Here is a 19498-nt window from a genome sequence, read left to right on the forward strand (position 1 = left end):
GATATAATCCAAGAAAATTGTCCTGGAGTAATAGAACATCAGGGAAAAGTAGAAATAGAAAAAAAAAAATCCACTAATCACCATTAAAAAAAAAAACCCTTTGTGGAAAACACATAGGAATATTATTGCCAAATTTCAAGACTTCCAGATAAAAGAAAAAAAATGCAAGAAACAAGAAAAATATTCGTGTAAGGTGGAGCTACAAGTAGAATTGAATAGAACCTACCAGCAGCCACAATAATATACACTGGCAATCAAAAGAACTAGGTCTACAGCCAAAAATATATCCAGCAAAAAATTTCCTTAATATTGAATGGGGGAAAAAATGGACATTCAACAAACTCACAGATTTTCAGGACTTTCTTTCAACTAAACCCAAACTCAATATAAAATTTAACTTGTAAGAACCAATATCAAAGATTAATTTCAAGGAACTTGGTGTGGAAAAAATATTTATTTTTTTACATGGGAATGTATACCATATGTTTAAGATTGACCTCAGCAGTTGGGTAGTTCAAAAGAAAGACTAGGGCAGAGTTCAATATAATCTGACTCTAAAAAGCAAACCAATTTTTAAAAAAAGGTAAAAATAGTAATCATGTTACATAAATGAAACAATAGATATAGAGGCATTAGAGGGGGAATGAGGGTTCACAGTTCTGAAAAACCTACTTACGTTGGGAATGAGTTAAAAAGGCAACAATACAACATTTATATACCATGAAAGGTATAGCACCCTCCAAAATCTATAAAGAAAAAAAAAAAAAGGAAGATGGGCAGAAGAGAAAGCAAAGAGTATGGGGAAAAGACCAGGGAGGGATCCATGGGTAGAGGGAGATTAAGTAATAGAAAAGCAAGAAGCAGAATTTAAGCAAAAGAGTTAGCAGGGATAGAAAAGAAGAGATACACACAATTACTACTTCAATGGTCAGGTTTTGTTTATTTAGTTAGTTATTGGGGGGGAAATCATGGCTAGTAATCATTGATCTTAGTCAAACTTAAAGATTCAATCAAAAAAGAAATCTATATTATATGTCAGCCATACTAATATTGTTTTAGATATATGTTTATATATGGGTAAATGTATATATGTATATGTGTATATGTGTGTATCTCAGTATATGTAGATATGTATTCAGGTTGTTCTATGTATGTGGGGGGATCTGTGGATGTATATATATATACATATATATATTTGTATGTGTGTATGGGTGTGGGTATAGACGTGTATACATATATCTATATATGTATATATATATATATATACATATATATATATTTATCTGTAGCTTAACTATAGCTTGCTTGGGGATGATAAAAAGAATTTAAAATTTTAAATATGTGGCCAAGAACAAGAACAACCTATAAGGAAGCAAAGAAAAATGGGCACTCATGTATATAATTTCTTCTACTATTATATATCCTTTCTTGAACTAGTACTTTATACTTATATATTTTGAATCCTTCCTGATGTTCTGCTGGGCACATGATGATGTTCTGTTCTGTTTTGTTTTCCTTTTTTGTTTTTCTTTTTTCTATTCTTTTTTTAATAAAAAGAAAACAAAATTTTAAAGAAAAGGTGTTTATTCATTGATTGATTTGGTCTGTTACCTGCCAATTGACAATCAAAAATAGTTCTTGATAAATATTTCAAATGAAGATAAATTGTAGTTTTGCTCCAAAGTAAAATAGTACTTCCCATTTTGTTCCTAATATTCTGACTTCCATTTGGCTATTGTTGCTAGCTGGTGTTGATTCTAGTAGCATATTAAATGAACATTTCCTTATTTAGCCCATTAACAGAGAACGTTTAGGGTCCATGAGGTCTAGACTCAAGATATTTGCCCTGGTTAAAAAAAAAGTAATAGAACAACAGTAGTAGCAGTAAGCAGCAACAGTAGCAGCAGCTATAGAAGCAGTAGCAGCAGCAGCAGCAATAGCAATAATAGCATAATAACAGTAGCAGAAGCAAGAGGAGTAGCAGCAGCCGCAACAATAGTAATATAGCAACAACAACAAGAGAAATAGCAGCAGCAATTGTAACAGTAGTAGTAAAACAGCAGCAGTAACTTTGTTACTATTACTATTGCTAGCATTTAGCGAACTCTGTCAGATAATAGTAGGGAAAATAGTTCCTCTACATCTAGTTCTCTTTTCCTTTTTGATGATGATGTAATAAGATTGGGTATTTTATATTTCTCAAAGTGTCATTAGGTTTCTTTTATGTCCTCTATGTTCTCATAACATGCAGATGTTATGCCTCAGTTTCCCTGAATTATTCTGCCTCAATTTCCCTAGTGGAAACTCTCCCTTCCTGGCCATTAGGACTGAGATAATTAGGGCTTCAGAGCTCTGATCACTCTGGCATTGCAAAGAGTCATAAAATTCCAGATAGCTTATTTCAAATATCTGAGCATCTTCTGGCCCAGATTTCCTGTCTCCTGCTCAACTAGCTTCTTCATTCCCAATTTATCAGAATTTATGATCTTTCCTTCTTACCCCCAATCTGTCACAACTGAATTATGGTCTTTCCTGGAAGTTCCAATTCTCTGCTCCCACCCCTTGCTTTTGTTGTCCTGATGGAATTATTTACTCATTGCTGGATGCTTTGAGGCAAGAGTCCCATCCAAGATAACTGTCTTGTATGGCTTTGCCAATCCAACTTCTCCACTATTAAAATATTAAAACCTCTAATCTCTGTCTTGCCTCAGTTTCTTTGGCATTACACAGAGTGGGTTCTAAGAATTCTTTTTATTTCTTCTAGCTTGATTATAAGTTCATTTGCTATTTTATTGATCAAGTTTTCTGTTTTGAATCAGTGGCAAAAGATTTAGCAACTTTATCTTTTCAAAGAAATCAATTTTAATTTTATGATTTCTATAGTTTTATTGGTTTTCAGTTTATCTACTCCTCCTTTAACTTTCAATATTTCCAATTCAGTGTTTATTTTGGACTTATTTGTTAGTTTACTGATATTTTAAATGCATATTCAATTCATTAATTCTGAATTAATTCTTTTCAATTTTGTTCAATATTCTACCACCAAAAAAAAGATTGTTTTCACTGCCTCCAAGATATTGTTATGATGATTCATTATTATCATCTTCTTTCACAACTGTTTCAATAATGTGTTATTTACAAATTATGATAAATGTTGGAGGGGATGTGGAAAAACTGGGACACTGATGCATTGTTGGTGGAGTTATGAAAGAATCCAACCATTCTGGAGAGCAATCTGGAATTATGCCCAAAAAGTTATCAAACTGTGCATACCCTTTGATACAGCAGTGTTACTACTGGGCTTATATTCCAAGAAAATACTAAAGAAGGGAAAGCGACCTGTGTGTGCCAAAATGTTTGTGGCAGCCCTTTTTGTAGTGGCTAGAAACTGGAAAATGAAAGGATGCCCATCAATTGCAGAATGGTTGGGTAAATTATGGTATATGAATGTTATGGAATATTATTGTTCTGTAAGAAATGACCAACAGGATGAATACAGAGAGGCTTGGAGAGACTTATATCAACTGATGCTGAGTGAAACGAGCAGAACTAGTAGATCATTATACACTTCAACAATGATACTGTATGAGGATGTATTCTGATGGAAGTGGATATCTTCAACATAGAGAAGAGCTAATCCAATTCCAATTGATCAATGATGGACAGAATCAGCTACACCCAGAAAAGGAACACTGGGAAATGAGTGTAAACTGTTAGCATTTTTTGTTTTTCTTCCGCAGATTATTTTTTACCTTCCGAATACAATTCTTTCTTTGCAACAACAACAAATTTCGGTTCTGCACATATATATTGTACCTAGGATATACTATAACATATTTAATATGTATGGGAATGCCTGCCATCTAGGGGAGGGGGTGGAGGGAAAGAGGGGAAAAATTCAGAACAGAAGGGAGTACAAGGGATAATGTTGTAAAAAATTATCTATGCATATGTACTGTCAAAAAAAGTTATAATTATAAAATTAATTTAAAAAATAATGTGTTATTTGTGTTACTAATTGTTTGTTATTTGAGATTTGATGTTAAATCTCCATGTAGGTTTCTGACTTCCTCAAGTAAATCTGAGGAATACATTGTCTCCTACTTTTTTTCATATTATTATCTATATCTTATAATTCAGTTAAATTTTTCTTTATTAATTTAAGCACTATGGAATTTATAGTATATGTTTAATAATGCTATTGTCTTATTGTCTATGGTTCTGTTCAACATAATGTATTTCCTTGTTTATTTCTATTTATATTAAAATGTTTGTTTTTGTTTTATTTTAGAACATGGCTTAAGTGATGCTTTTCTCAACTAACGGATCCACAAATTTTATTCTATCTCCTTTATATTCCATGTATGTCTTTGCTTTTTAGATTTGTTTCTCACAAACAACAGATTGTGAGGGGGTGTTTTCTTACACAGTTTGTTATTTTCCTTGATTTTATTGAATTGTTCAATACATTCCCATTTAAAGTTATGAAATGTAGTTTTATTATTTTCTCCATTTGTTTCTTATTATTTTTTCTGTTTTGCAATTATTATATGGATTCTCTTTTTAACATTTTTTTCTTTGCAGGTATTTTGACTTAATCTCTTTTAAGGCATCCCTATTCATATAGGTTCTCTTTTCCCTCACCTTTCTCCTGTTTGTAAACCCTTTCCATAGTTTTAGAATTTTACTTAATTTATAACTTTTTCTTCCCTTTATTTAGTTATATATTTCTCTCCCTCTGCCCCTTCTTTTTTTCTCTCTCATTTTTCTTTCCTCTCTTTCCCTTTTAGTTATTTGAGAGATCTTTCAGACAATATTTATCAGTATGATACAACAGAAACAAACAAATTAATTAATAAATATAATAAAAAGACATACACTATTCTTAAAATCAGGAAGGATCATATTCCATTTTTTAAATGTTAGCTGTGTGACCAGAGACTAGTTACTAAATTCTCTCTCTTTCTGTCTCTCCGACTTTCTGTCTGTCTGTCTGTCTCTCTTTCTCTTTCTCTGCCTCTATTTGTCTATCTCTGTCTAATACATATTTAAGTACCATGTATGGATATATAGGTATATCCCAAAGATATAAAAACTTAAAAAAGAAAAAAGGACATATATGTACAAAAATATTTATTGCAGTTCTTTTATTAATGCCAAAGAATTGAAAACTGATAAAATATCTATTAATTGAGGAATTTCTGAACAAATTGTTGTATATAATTGTGATGGAATACTATTATGCAATAAGATTAATGGATCTGGGTCAAAGTTCCAGATTATAGTTTTAGGGCAAACAGGAGCACTAGCACACAAGAGCTTGCAGATAGAAAAGAGTTGGGACTCTGTTTTAGTTTCAAAGTGGAAAAGAGTGCTTTTGGTTGGTCAAAGACCTATGGTCTATGCATTGGCTAGTTGAGTAATAAGCACAGCTTTCCCTAGATCATAACATTTTAGAATAATGAAAACTTGTATTTCCTCTAAAATTACCTCCAAAAACAACTGCACAAAAACCTGAAATTTAAGGGACTGCCCCTCACCACTTTAGAAGCAGAGTCCCACTTTAGCAAAGAGTTAAACGTTAATAGACTAAAAAAAAAAATAAGCAAAATCCTAACTTTAGAAAATTACTATAGTAGCAGGGAAGATTAAAACACAACTCAGAAGAAGAAAACAAAGTCAAAACTGCTATATCCAAACTTTCAAAGAAAAATGTGAATCAGTCTCAAGCTATGCAAATCAAAAAGGATTTTAAAAATCAACTAAAAAAGGTAGAGGGAAATTGATAAAAGAAATGAGTTATGTAAGAAAATCATGCAAAAAGAATATACAGATTGGCAAAGGAGGCACAAAAATGCTGAAGAAAATAACACTTTAAAAATAGGCCAAATGACAAAAGAGGCACAGAAATCCAAGGAAGAAAATAATGCTTGAGAAGCAAAATTGGCCAAATGGAAAAGAAGATATAAAAATCCACTGAAGAAAAGAACTACTAAAAAAAAAAAAGTAGAATGGACAAAATGTAAAAGGAGGTACCAAAGCTCCCCGAAGAAAAATATTCCCTAAAAATCAAAATTGAGCAAATGAAAGCTGCTAAATTCATGAGACGTCAATAAGTAATTAAAATCAAAAGAATGAAAAATAGAAGAAAATGGAACTATCTCATTGGAAAAACAACTGACCTAGAAAATGGATCCAGAAGAGATAATTTAAGAATTATTGGGCTTCCTGAAAACCATGATTAAAAAAAAGAGCCTAGACATCATATTTCAAAAAAAATTTTAATGAAAAATGTCCTGATATTTTAGAGCCAGAAGGTAAAATAGAAATAGAAAAAAATCTACTAATCATCTCCTGAAATATTCCAAAATGAAAACTCCCAAGACTATTTTATTTAAATGGCACAGCCCCCAGATAAAAGAGAATATATTGTAAATAGAAAAAAAAAACAATTCAAATATTATGGAGTAATAGTCAAGATAGCACAAGATTTAACAGCTTCTACATTAAAAGATCAAAAGGTTTGGAATGTGATATTCAGGAGGACAAAAGGGCTAGGATTTTAACCAAGAATCACACATATCCATCAAAACTAAGTATCATCCTCTAGGAGAGAAGTAAATATTCAATGAAATAGAGGATTTTCAAACATTTCTGATGAAAAGACAAGAAGTGAATAGAAAATGTGAGTTTCAAATACAAGACTCAAAGAAGCATAAAAAGAAAAACTGGAAAGAGAAATCACAAATGATTCAATAAGTTTAAGCTGTTTACATTCCAATATGGGAAATGACACATATAACTCCTACAACTTTCTCATTATTAGAGCACTTAGAAGAAATACACATAGGCAGAGGGGCAGGGTATGAGTTGGATATTATAATAATATCTAAAAAATAAAACTAAAAGATGGGAAAAAGAAATGTACTGGGGGAAAAGAAAAGCAAGAGGTAGAGTGGGGTAAATTATGAGACAAAGAAAAGTACAAAAAAGCTTTCACAGTGGAGGAGAAGATGGGGAATCCATGAGCCTTACTCTCAACAGAATTGCTTCAAAGAAGGAATAATACATTCAGTTGGAAATATAAACCTATGTTATCATACAGGAAAGAAGTAAAGGAAGGGGATAAGAGAAGGGGATGGAGGGCTGATAGAAGGAAAGACAAATTGGGGGGAGGTAAAAGTCAGAAACAAAAGAATTTTGAGAATGTATAGGGTAAAGAGAAAAGGAAATATATATATATATATATATAGTTAGTAATCATAACTGCGGGGAAATATCAAGTCTCTCTGATAAAGACTTTATTTCTCAGATACCATAGAAAACTAAATCAAATTTATGGAAACAAGACCCATTTCTTAATTGATAAATGATCAAAGGATATAAAATCAGTTTTCAAATGAAATAATCAAAGCTATCTACAATCATATGAAAAAATGCTCTTTAAATCACTGTTGATTAGAAAAATATAAATTAAAATGACTAAACTATTATCCCACATTTATCAGATTGGTTAATGTGATAGAAAAAGAAAATGAAAAACGTTGGATGGAATGTGAGAAAATTGATACACTAACACACTGTTAATGAAGTGGTGTACTAATTCAACCATTCTGTAGAGCAATTTTGAACTATGTCCAAAGAACTATTAAAAGCCTATATAGTCTTTGATCCAGAATATCACTACTAAAATCTATATACCAAAGATTGTGAGTTCTTTTAACATGAGGTTTTTTCTGTAAGAAATGACCCACAGGATGATTTCAGAAAGGTCTGGAGAGACTTACATGAACTGATGCTGAGTGAAATGAGAAGGACCAGGAGATCATTATACACTTCAGCAACAATACTATATGATGATCAATTCTGATGGACGTGGCTCTCTTCAACAATGAGTGGTATTGTTGTTAAAAGAACTCACAATCTCTATATGAGCAAAACATAGTGATCATAAAGCAGGATAATAGAGGTAACTTAAGGATTGTTGGCTTCCCAGAAAACACAACAAATTAAAAATTAAAAAAATAATTTTAAATGACATAAAGTAAGGAATAATATAAGATGACTGCCAAGAACTTAGGAATACAGTTTTCTGTCAGCAGCCTGTTCATTAATCTTATTGCATAATAGTATTCCATCACAATTATATACAACAATTTGTTCAGAAATTCCTCAATTAATAGATATTTTATCAGTTTTCAATTCTTTGGCATTAATAAAAGAACTGCAATAAATATTTTTGTACATATATGTCCTTTTTTCTTTTTTAAGTTTTTATATCTTTGGGATATACCTATATATCCATACATGGTACTTAAATATGTATTAGACAGAGATAGACAAATAGAGGCAGAGAAAGAGAAAGAGAGACAGACAGACAGACAGACAGAAAGTCGGAGAGACAGAAAGAGAGAGAATTTAGTAACTAGTCTCTGGTCACACAGCTAACATTTAAAAAATGGAATATGATCCTTCCTGATTTTAAGAATAGTGTATGTCTTTTTATTATATTTATTAATTAATTTGTTTGTTTCTGTTGTATCATACTGATAAATATTGTCTGAAAGATCTCTCAAATATTCAAATAAATCGGGGATCACTTCTTAAAAAAAACATTAGTTTTTGTTTCTCTCCTTCCAGATTGGGCTTTACTTCTATGTATGTGAATATCCAATTAGTCCTTCTCTGTTTTATTTCTTTAGAAAGACCTGCTAATGTGGTTCAAGCTTTTTTTTTTCTATTCTGAAATTATTTCTATTGTGTTAACCATAAATTATTCCACTTATTCCCTTTTAACTTGTTAAAAGATTCTGATTTCTCTCTTGAACTGTTCAGAAACTTTCTCCTGCAATTTCATGCCATCTTGGAAATCCACAGATTTTTCTATTTTATCAGCTATTGTTTCACTTTCTTTGTCTTGCAATTTATTTAGAAACACGTAGAAGCATTTAAATATGTTAATAGTTATCTTCTGCTTTAATCTATTTTTTCTATTCGTTATTTCTACTTGTTCTTCTGGTACTTGAACTGAATTTTCTTCCTCCTGAATTATTTGATGGTTCTAATCCTTTTTTCTCCCATTTTCTTTCCTATTATTCACTTTCTGACGCATTTTTCTTTGAAGGAAAGTTTACCTCTGGGAAATAGACCTTACCTGTCACCATCTTCTCCACATTAAGGAATTTGTTTTTGTTTTTGTTTTTGTTTTTTTCCTGCTGGCCTTGGTCCTTTCCCCAAATGAGTCCTGGTATGAGGAAGAGGAATAAACTGGATCTAGTTGTAGAATGCTTCTTTTCTCCAGGTTTGCACATGTTGGTGTCTTTCCCAAGTTCTCTTAGCTCTATAGTTCTGTTGCTGAGTGAGCAATATCTGGCCCTGCCCTTCTCAATTTTCCCTCCTTTATGAGTGGCTAGGTAGAGTTTAGATCTACTGTATATTGTCATTGAATGATGGAATAATGGCAGGTGCCCCAAAAGTTGGTAGAAATTGCAGCTATAAACCAAGATTAGTAGGAAAGCAGAAAACTGGAGGGGGGGAGGAATTTTACATCCAAGGACTCTGATAAAAGCTTCATTTCTAAGATAAATAGAGAATTGACTAAAATTTATAAGAATTCAAACCATTCTCCAATTGATAAATGATCAAAAGATATGAACAATTTCCAAGGTGAAGAAATTAAAGCCATTTCCAGTCCTATGAAAAAATTCTTCTAAATCACTATCAGTTAAAGAAATGCAAATTAAGATACCTCTGAGGTACCACTACATACCTTTCAGGTTGGAGGGGATGTGGGAAAACTGGCATATTAAGTTGTGAACTGATTCAAACATTCTAGAGAACAATTGGGAACTACGTCCAAAGGGCTATCAAACTGTACACACTCTTTGATCCATCAATGTTTCTACTGGGTATGTATCCCAAAGAGGTTATAAAAAGGAGAAAGGACCCACATGTACAAAACTGTTTGTAGCACCTTTTTGTAGTGGCAAGGAACTGAAAACTGAGTGGATGCCCGTCAGTTCAGGGAATGGCTGAATAAGTTAGGGTATATGAATACTTTCGTTCTATAAGAAACGATCAATAGGATGATTTCAGGGAGGCCTGAAGAGACTTACATGATCTCACACTAAGTGAAGTGAGTAGAACCAAAATAACATTGTATATAACAGCAACAAGATTATGTGATGATGGACATGTCTCTTTTCAACAATGAGGTTATTTAGGCTTGTTCCAATAGATTTGTGATGGAGAAAGCCATCTGCATCCAGAAAGATGACTATGGGGACTGAATGTGGATCACAGCATAGTATTTTCACCCTTTTTATTATTGTTTGCTTGATTTATTTTTCTTTCTAGTTTTTCCCTTTTTGATCTGATCTTTCTTATGCAGCATGATAAATATGGAAATATGTTTGGAAGAATTACACATATTTGACCTATATTGGATTGCTTGCTATCTAGGGAAAGATGGTTGGAGGAAAGGAGGGAGAAAAATTTGAAACCCAAGGTTTTTCAGGGGTGAATGTTGAAAACTATCTTTGTATATATTTTGAAAATAAAAAGCCATTATTAAATTTTAAAAAAGAAAATGCAGCAATAGTGGGAAAATTGCTTAGATCTCTATGCACCAGCCCATGATTTGAATTGCCAGAACATAGAGACTTGTCAGGAAAAGAGATGACAATTAATAATTATTATTATTATTATTATTATTATTATTATTATTATTATTATTATATGCAGCTAATTCATAAGACTGTTCTCTGGGTAGACTTCCTAGTATCTTGGACTGTGAAAACAACTATAATTGCTCTACTTTTGATGCATAATTCTTCTTTCAAGGGAGTTTTAAAAATTAATGGGAACTGGAAAAATGTCTAAAACTCTAGATTGTTGGTCATAAATCCAGAAATTGATGAGCATTTTTAAAACAATGAGCACTGATGACAGGAAAACATGTTGTGAATGATTTAGTTTTAACTAACAATGGAAACCACATAGATTTTTAAGAGAACTTTCATTAAGTTTCAGGATTATATGTTTTTTGAATCTATATTGTTAGATGTCCAAAGATTTACATTATAGTTATAGAAATCTGCTAAATTCAGACTCTTTATAGTATCCTACAAAATCAATAACTCTTATGAAAAATTATTTAGCAATCCATCATTATATAAATCCCAGATTTCCATTGAAGGGGAAGAGAGGCAAAATGTTTGCATAGAAAGTTTTCATTCTTAAATTTTCTTTCTTTCTCTAATCTAAGTTTCCAACTACTTCCCTTTGTATTTACAATTTGTATTTAGTATTCCACGTTGTCACTTGAATTCATCATTTTTTAAAAGGGGCCTTAAACATTAAGAAGTTCCTTTCATATCATTTTTGTCCTTGGATTTGTTTTGTTGCCTGCTTATATTGATTTCTTGGAGCAGCTAGGTGGCGCAGTGGATAGAGCACCAACCTTGAATTCAGGAGGGCTGGAGTTCAAATTTGATCTCAGACACTTATCACTCCCTAGCTGTGTGACCCTGGGCAAGTCACTTAACTCCAACCTCAAAAAAAAAAAAAAATTTTCTGGATTAAATACACATGTGCTAATTACTCCATGTAGAAAAGGTACATGAAGAAGATACTTGTTTTGACTATTTTTTAAAAGCTACTTTCAAGACAGCAAATATATTTCAACACTTCCCCCTTTCATTTCCATTTTTTTCTGCTTTCCTAAGCCAAGTAAAAGGATTTGGCTTTCATAATTATTATTATTATTTTTTTAATGATTGTGCACCCATAGCAATGGCATTATGTAGAATATCCAATTAGACACAGTCCCTGACTAAAGGGCTTATAGTCATTTATTGAAAACAAGTTGAAAGAGTTGAAAGAGGAGGGGTTGCTTTATTAACTATCTCTCCACACTACCAGTGTCCAGAAATTGTGGTGAAGCTAACTGACAAAGTGATAATCTACTTTCCTTTCCAAGCTATCTTTAAATACATTTCTTCTTCCAGTCGCAGGTTAGTTTTCTGACTTTACTTTTTAAATATTGATTGACTTGGAGTGTGTATTTTATGAGGATGGAATAGAATATTCCAAATAGCATCCTCATGATCCAAATTTTCTTGATTCAAAATCAATAGTGATAAGTTAAATAACTGACTTAAAAAATGTTTATTGACATACTAAACTCTACAAGGAAACTTTAAACAGAAAGAAAAAAAGTAGAAAAACAGGAAGAATAAGTAAAAAGGGGGGACTAAAAGCATGGAAATACCATTTATGGGAGAACTAAAACTGTGGTAAGTTTTCCTATTTTATTTGTATTTAAATGCAATGTTTCTATCAGAAGGTGATAATGATTCTTGAGAAGGGTACTAGCTGTGAATGTGAATGAATATGCAATGTCAGGCTTAAAAGGGAAGAACTTTTTAACCTTTTTAACTTTTCCAAAAGATTGTCAACACATTGAAGGCATAGTTGCTTAGGCTGATAAATGCTGCTGACTTATTTTTTTGAAATGACAATAGTAAACTTGTTAAGCAAAGACACGGGGCTTGCCAGGAGCCATGAATTGAAGAAAGGGGGAAAGAGGTGGAAAATGGTTTAAAATGGAGATGAATTGTGAATTGAAAATAAAACTAGAACAAGAAAAAGAAATCTATTTCTTGGAGCTCCAGTTAGAGTCCCCAGCTGAAAAAGAATTGTACTAAAGATACTGACTAGAGAGATTTGGATTGTGTGAAGAAAAAAGCATGAGTTGTTACCACAGATGAAGTCAAAATGGAACCTTTATAGATAATGTCATGCTTTATAAATAATCTTAACCAACAACTCTGTGGTAAAGTCATTACTGCTTTGCTACATAAAAAAAAAAAAAAACTAGTATGTAGATATCCTGGCATTCAAACAAATTTTGGACAAGGATACAAGAATCTAAAAGTATGGTGAATCTTAATAATCAATAAAGACATTACATCATCTATATATTTAACTAGATTATTTTTTCCAAAACAGTTGAGAACCCTTTAACATTATCATTTCTTTCAGTAGGTAATGAATATACCATTATAAGCTGAGATCTTTTCACCTCTGAAATTACATTTAGAAACTCTCTTGGTGATATCTTTTTTTCATGAATCTCATGCTTTTTTTCATCCACAATTTTGAAAATTCAAATTTAAAGAAATAATACTGTAGTGGTTTTTTGCTTTTTTTATTTCAACTATGTAATTAAGACAGTTAAGTTCACTTATAATATCTCATTTTAAATGATTAATCATAATAGTATTGTTTCTTATTTATGCAAGAAAGAAGCTTGTGAAAAGTTACATGAAAATTCAAACATGTTAAATGTAGAAAAAACCTTTCTTTTAAAGGAATGCTTAAATGAAGCTTGTTGTGTTATGAATTACCATTTAAAAGTTCACCTAATTTGTGTTAAATCTTTTCCCTTTTACAATGATCAAAGACCTAGTGAAAGCTGTCTACATTTGTCACCCCATCATTCAATTCTCCATCTTTTGGACTCTGGCTTCTGTCTCTACCACTTGACTAAAACTACTTTCTCTGAGAACCTTACTAATCCTTTCCTTTCCCCCTCAAATCCAATGACCTTTGAAGTATTCAAACTTCTTAACTCCTCTTCAGGATTTGACACCCCCTGGTTACTCTCTCCTGAATTTTTTTGGTACCTATGGTACCAAACTGCTTTATTAGACAGTTTCCCACTAAGAACTCCCAGTGCCTAAGAAATTACAGATAAGACTAAAATTTATTTATTTATTTATTAACTCAGTAGTAACTACTAAGAGTAGTTAATAATTTATATGATGTGTAAATAGTTTTCTTCACAATGAGACAGACAATATACTCCAGGGTTCTATGGAATCCTATCTTGTCTTTTCTCACTACACAATCTCTTTTAATAATTCTGGAAGTTCAATTATTATACCTCTGCTAATGACTATCTCCAACCCTAATATCTTCCTTGAATTCCACTCCTATATTACTAATCATCTACCGGACAATTGCTTATTTCTAACACAGGCATCTCAAACTCAAAATGTCTAAAATGTGACTCATATTTTGCCCCTAAGTCCTTCCCTATTACTATTAAGGACACCATCATTTTTCTAATCATTGAAGACTTGCAAACTGGGTATCATTCTCAACTTCTTGTTCTCACTCATCCCACATATCTAATTCATCTCCAAATTTCATTTCTACCTTCACTACATCTTTTATATTAATCCTGAGGGGATTAGAGAAGATTAGTAGAGAATCTCTACTCATAAAATTGAGACCTTCATTATCTCTTGCCTGTATACTGCTTTTAACTGGAATCTCTGCTTTCAAGGCCCTCCTTCACACCAGTTGATCCACACTCAGCTGAAAAATATTATTTTTCTAAAATAGACGTCTGACCATGTCATTCCTATTTTCAGTGCACTTCGGTGTCTCCCTACCATTTCAGATAATAAAGTTTTTTGTCATTTGAATCTCTCATGAATTGACCCCTCCTACCTTTCCAGTCTTATTTCAGCCTTCCTCTTCTAAATACATGAAGCTTATGATCCAACTACATGGGCCTTTTTATAGCCTCTAAGTCACCATCTCTGTTTCCTTTCGCTATCACCATGCCTAGATTATTCTTTCTCTTACCTCTGCCTTTTAACTGTCCTACCATTCTTTAAGATTTGGCTCAAAACTCATTCTTTAGAGGTGAATTTCCTCATCTTCTCCAACTACTAGTGCTTTTCCCTGTCAGATTATCTTTATTTACCATGTATTTTCAGTTAATGAAACTTAGTCTGTCCCATCAGAAGGCAATATCTTTGAGGACCAGGGCTTTTGGGGTTCCTCTTTGTAAGCTTAGTACTTAGCACAGTGTCTTTCATAGAATAAGCAGTTAATAAATGCTTATTGACTAATATGGAGGCAACTGACTGGAAGCAACATTTTATAGTGGAAAATGGACATTTAGAAATAGATGATTTATATTTTACATCTATCTATTTATCTATCTAAGTGCATCTCCCTCTTACAATGTGTGTGACCTGAAACAAGTCATTTTTTCAGGGCCTCAGTACTTTACCTGCAGAAATCAGGGAGATGAACTAGATGTTTTAATTTTGACAATGAAATGTTCTGTGAGTACTATCTAAAGTTGTAACTATAACAATGCTTACTAATATTTCTATCTGGGTCAGCTCTAATACACAAGCTTTTACTTCTACTGCGCACCTGCATCACCCTCACTAGTCTAGGCAGATTCAAACCAGCTACAACCCAGCTACAGACAACTCTATTCAAGCAACCATTTCTAAGAATGTACTATCTCAGCCAACCTCATCCAGCTGGAGGCAAGATTGTGAAAAAAAGGCAGAAAAAAAAAACATAAACTAAGTAAAATTATTCTTTTATACCTATTTCCCCATCTCCTCTATTTGCACCCTCCAAAGTGACTCCATATCCTATTCTCCTTAGAATACCCCGTAATCTCACTCTTCCTCTTCTCCATTATAAAATCTACTCTGAGTTTCTTCATTTATACTAAGATGCAAGTGACTAAAAGTCATATAAAATATCTTTTCTCTCAAAAGTATTTGCACTTTAATGGGGAGTCATATTTAAGTGAGTGGGAAGTTTTGAAATGGTATTTCAGGCTTCATGTACAAAGGATAGATTTCCTCCAACCCCCCCCCCAATATCAGAACAGGGAGTTGAGAGGAGAAACCTGGGCCTTCTGCCTTTATAGCCTACTTAAAATCTTAGGATCCTAGATTTTGAGTTCAAAAAACCTTCAGAGGTCATCTCCTCCAATCCAGAGACAGTTGTCTCACTAAAGAAACAGACCAAAAGAGGTTAAATCACTTGTCCAAGACATACAAGTAAGAATTAGAGGCTTATACCCAGCTTATATGGCTTTTTGAGATAGTGGCTTTTTCTTATAGGTATTTGGTTGGTGTGACTTACTACTACTCATTTTACCTCATTCGTCCCCACCAGTATGGTACTCATAAAAAAGCTAACTACATACTCAATCACATCTTAGAGAAAATATTAATTCAAATGGTATAACAAGAAGAGTATGTATAAAACATATGAGACTATCCCTGTGATATGGGGATACATACATACGTGATGTAATTATATCACATAGATATCTATATACTTACTACCCAACACTAGAGATTAAAGAGTCATTCATAAATTGATCCAATTTGAAAGAATCACATAATATCAAATCATTTCTTGAATATTCATCCAAAATTGTTTATTTTCCCCTCTTTTTCTCTTGTCTTATCTTCTCAAATAAAGTAATCTGACTTTTATTAAGGTAACTACCTTAAAAATTCAAATAATTCTGATCTGTAATTGTTTTTAATCTAAGTAACTGAGGTAAAATTAGATTTGGAGATTCATTTATAACATCTATAATTTGCCTCAACTACACTTGGCTTTATTATTTAAGATAAATCATTTGAATTTCATGAAGCTTAGCATTTTTCTAGTCAATAATGGATATATAATTCTTCTATTATTCAATTTCCAAGTGTTATAATAACAATATGCTCTGAATCTGAAAGCATTACATGAGTATGGTATTCATATATATTATCTTGCTCTCATTTTTTTCAATGGCATTTACATGGAAATGGTCCTGGAAAATGTCACTATGCTGATATTATTCTCTTATATTTTGTGTGCTATACATTATTGAACAGATGGATTTTTAAAAATTACTCTTTGTAATTGAATTAACTATTTGGATAGAGCTCAGCTTATATAAGCCCACAAAAATATTTGGTACAATATTTAGAGCAGACAGGATAGTATAGATTATGGTTACTTCATCTTGGTCTTACATGATTTTGATTTCTTCTACTAATCTTTCAGTCTGGGTATCTTGCAGATTATCAACTTAAATTCCAGAATTTCAAGGACTTATTGTCTTTCCTCTCTGAGTCCTTGACAAAGTTAGTGTTGGTGATAGCTAAGCTAGGTTAGATCCCCATAGGACATGATGCCTTTTTTGGATATTTTGATATTTGTCTTCTGAACTGACATCTTACTGGGTAAGGCATCTGTGCTGAATAACTCAATCTACTGAATTCCCTGGGCTTATTCTTTGATGAACAACTGTAATATAATCTCCCAGAATCAGCTAGATTTCATTATTTTCTGATTATTTAGAAATAGCAGAAAACTTTATCCTGAGATTGTCAAAAGCCTCTCTAGATCTGCTCCCACAAGCCCTATGCTATGTGATATGTTATCTCCCAAGCAAGGGATAAACAATCTCTTATTCATCAATTATTTATAGTTCAGAGCTCAGCTCCCTAAATGGGTGACCCTCCAGTTACATTTCCCATGCTCCTGTTGAGTTGGTGAAAAATGAGTGACTAAATACCGAAGTTCTCAGGCAATATGTGACCTGGTCTTTACATGTATAAATGAGAAACTCAAAGCTCTAAAATTTCTTTCAAGGGTTGAATGCTCACTTTATACCAGAAGGGACCTTGACTTCACTTTTTCTTGTCTCCTTTCTTACAACTTTCAGCTTGGCTAAAATCTAAATGGATCAAACTATTACATTAGGTATTTGTAGTACTAAATTTTGCTGCCTACCATGACATGTTGCATTATTTCTTTGTATGATCTGCATTTATCTGGCACTGTGCTAAGTGTTGGGGATACAAATAAGAAAAAAAATTCTACCCTGAAAAAGTTTACAATAGAAGACTACACATAAAAGGAAACTGCAAAGGAGACTACCAGGGGACAAGTGATTCTATTGAGTCATAGTTAAACAGAGTTGTTTTAATAGCATTTTTTCCAATTGTATGTAAAGATAATTTTTAACATGAATTTTTACAAAATTTTGAACTCCAAATTTTTCTTCCTCACTTCTTCCTAAACAGATTATATACATGCAGTCATGCAAAACATTTCCATATTAGTCATGTTATGAAAAAAAAAAACAGCAATAGGAAAAAGTATTTTAAAATAAAGTAAGTGAAAATAGTATGCTTTTGTCTGCATTCATACTCCATCAATTTTTTCTCTGGATGTGGATAGCATTTTCCATCATGAGTCCTTTGTAATTGTCTTGTATCATTATATTGCTGATAAGAGCTAATTCTTCATAGTTGAGCATCACACAATGTTCAGGTTTTGTGTGTAATGTTCTCCTGGTTCTGCTCATTTTACTTTGTATCGGTTCATATAAGACTTTTCAGCTTTTTCTAAAATTTGCTTACTTATCATTTCTTATTACACAGTAGTATTCCATTACATTCATAAACCCCAGTTTGTCCAGCCATTCCCCAACTGATGCAACCAAAGCTTTTAACAGAATGGAGTTACAAAGAAAGTTGTGAGTCCTCCACAAAAGAAGGGTTTGGAAGGAATTTAGTATTCTATTCTCCAACCTTTAGAAATGAGAGGTACTTGAAGAAAAATTGAGGTAATGAACATCAAAATCTAAATCAATCTTAATGGTAATGAAATTTCAGATGATTAGCTTAAGGGAGGGACAGAGCTCATATTATTCCTATCAAGCCAAGCAGAGCATTTGTCCCAACACTGTCAAAAGAAAGGAACACTTTACCAAAAAGAAAGCAAATTGTAAATGTAACAGAATATTAGTTATAGAGACAATGAATATTTATTATCCTGACTATAGCTCCATATACTTGAATTGTTTCTTTCTGAATGCTTGCAATATTTTCTCCTTGACTTGGGAGTTCCAGAATATGGCTATAATATTCCTGGGAGTTTTCATTTTGGGATCTCTTTCAGGAGGTGATCAATGGATTCTTTCAATTTCTACTTTACACTCTGGTTTTAGAATATTAGGACAGTTTTCTTTAATAATTTCTGGAAAGATGATGTCCAGACTCTTTTTCAATCATGATTTTCTGTTGGGATCCTAGATCTCTTAGAATCAGCTGGAGTCAGGATAATTAAAAGTCTTTATTCTTGATCTTTTGCGTTGGGTCAGGGGATTAAATCTAGCAATCTCCACACTTCCTTCCTCTCTCTCCACTGCCAAGAGAAAGAATCAATGTTCTCCTCCTACTCCACCCACTCATGTCACTTCCCTTTCTTTGTCCATACCCATCAATTGAGCCCCCACAAAATAGTTAAGTAGGTTCATCCTCCAAACATGTGGCAATAGAGAATTGTCCAATTGGTGTTTAGCCTCATGTGCTAGATTACCTTGCATCTGCTCAGTTCTAGCCCTCTACAATTTTCAGATAAACCAATAATTTTTAAATTATCTCTCCTGGATCTATTTCCATGTCAGTTGTTTTTCCAATGAGATATTTCACATTTTTTTTCTTTTTTTCTTTTTTTCTTTTTTTTGCTTTTGCTTTATTATATCTTGATTTCTCATAAAGTCATTAGCTTCCATTTGCTCAATTCCATTTTTAAAGAATTAGTTTTCTCAATAAGCTTTTGTACCCCTTCTCAATTGCCCAGTTTTGCTTTTTTA

Source organism: Sminthopsis crassicaudata, chromosome 4, assembly GCF_048593235.1.
Source record: "Sminthopsis crassicaudata isolate SCR6 chromosome 4, ASM4859323v1, whole genome shotgun sequence".
Taxonomy (NCBI): domain Eukaryota; kingdom Metazoa; phylum Chordata; class Mammalia; order Dasyuromorphia; family Dasyuridae; genus Sminthopsis; species Sminthopsis crassicaudata.